Raw genomic sequence first — 1,817 nt, 5'->3', positions numbered from 1 at the left:
GTTCGGCCAGTAGCCAAGAAAGGTCTTCCCAAGATTATGGGAATCTTTTTATCCTCCTCGAAATCAAGAATTACAAAATCAGCAGGGAAGATGAGTTTATCCACCTTGACCAAGACATCCTCCACAATACCTCACAGATATGTAATAGAACGGTCGGCCAACTGCAAAGTCATATAAGTAGGCTTTGGATCAGGCAAGTTCAACTTCTTGAAGATTGAAAAAGGCATCAGATTGATGCTAGCTCCCAAGTCACATAGACACTTGTCAAATGACACCTTTCCAATGGTTCATGGAATAGTGAAGCTTCCAGGATCTTTTAGCTTCGGAGGCAACTTATGTTGCAGCATAATACTGCATTCCTCCGTAAGAGCAACGGTCTCTAAGTCATCAAGCTTCACCTTCCTAGAGAGAATACCTTTCATGAAATTCAAGTAACTAGGCATTTGTTCAAGAGCTTCAGTAAAAGGTATGTTGATGTGAAGTTTCTTGAACACCTCCAGAAACTTCTCAAACTGCTTGTCCAGCTTTTTCTTCTGCGGCCTCTTAGGAAAAGGAGGTGGAGGATAGATCTGTTTCTCCCCTGTATTACCCTCAGGAGGAGTGTGCTCAACATAAGTCTTCCTTGGTTCCATTTATGCTTCCTTCTGCACTTTTTTTTCTTCCGCCACAACTTTAGATTCTGGAGTCTTTGCTTTTTTAGGATTCGCAACCTTACCAGACCTCAATGTAATTGTCTTAACATGCTCTTTAGCTTCCTTCTTTCCTGGCACTTCAGTATCGTTTGGAAGTGTGCCAGGTTGACGATTCAGTAATGCATTAAAAATTTGCCCAATCTGATTCTTCAAGGTCTTGATAGACACATCTTGGCTCTTGCACATGAGCCTCAACTCCTTCAATTCAGATTTTCCATTAGCTTGCGGTAGATGCTGAAGTTGAAGTTGTTGCCTAGGGGCATATTGCAGTTGCTGAAAACTAGGAGTGTTATACTGCTTTGCTGTGTATGGCTGATAAGATTGTTGCACCGTATTCTGATTATTACTCTAGCTGAAGTTAGGAAGATTTCGGTTATTTGGATGATAAGTGGCTGGAGCTTGTTGATGTGATCTCTGAAAGTTGCTCACAAATTGAGCTGATTCGCTAGAAATAGCACACTGCTCTATTTCATGCGCTCCCGCACAAAACTCACAAACACTAGAGATTTGATTAACTCCATAATTCGCTAAAGAGTCCACTTTCATCGTCAACACTTTAAGTTGGGCAGCTATAGCACTTGCTGCATCCAACTCCAGAATTCCTGCTACCTTGCCCCGAGTTAGTCTCTGAGAAGGATTCTGGTATTCATTAGCAGCCATCAGTTCGATCAATTCATAAGCTTTATTGTAGCTCTTAGCCCACAGGGCTCCACCAGACGCTGCATCGAGTATAGGTCTAGACTGAGCGCCCAAACCATTGTAGAAACAATTTATAATCATCCAATCGGGAATGCCATGGTGTGGGCACTTCCTTAGCATCTCCTTATATTGATCCTAAGCCTCACACAGAGATTCTCCAGTTTGCTGAGCAAACTGAGTAAGAGCATTCCTGATTGCAGCAGTCTTCGCCATAGGAAAGAATTTAGTGAGAAACTTTTGAGCAAGATCCTCCAATGTGGTTATAGACCCTGGTGGTAAAGAATGTAACCATCACTTTGCTTTATCCCTTAGAGAGAATGGGAAGAGTCACAGCTTGATAGCATCTTCAGTCACCCCATTGAACTTGAAAGTGTCACAAATCTCGATGAAATCCCTGATGTGCATGTTTGGGTCTTCTATAGGAGA

General features: G+C 42.3%; 1 non-coding gene across 1 annotated transcript; it reads left to right on the top strand.

Moving 5' to 3' along the window:
* The first annotated feature begins 1,482 nt into the window (after window positions 1-1,482).
* On the top strand, window positions 1,483-1,589 carry LOC141710220 (small nucleolar RNA R71). The gene has a single exon (XR_012570752.1). It is a non-coding gene; the product is annotated as a small nucleolar RNA R71 (small nucleolar RNA).
* The last annotated feature ends 228 nt before the right edge of the window (window positions 1,590-1,817 follow it).

This window comes from Apium graveolens, chromosome 2 (assembly GCF_009905375.1).
Source record: "Apium graveolens cultivar Ventura chromosome 2, ASM990537v1, whole genome shotgun sequence".
Classification (NCBI taxonomy): Eukaryota; Viridiplantae; Streptophyta; class Magnoliopsida; order Apiales; family Apiaceae; genus Apium; species Apium graveolens.
This window is presented reverse-complemented; position numbering and strand designations above follow the sequence as displayed.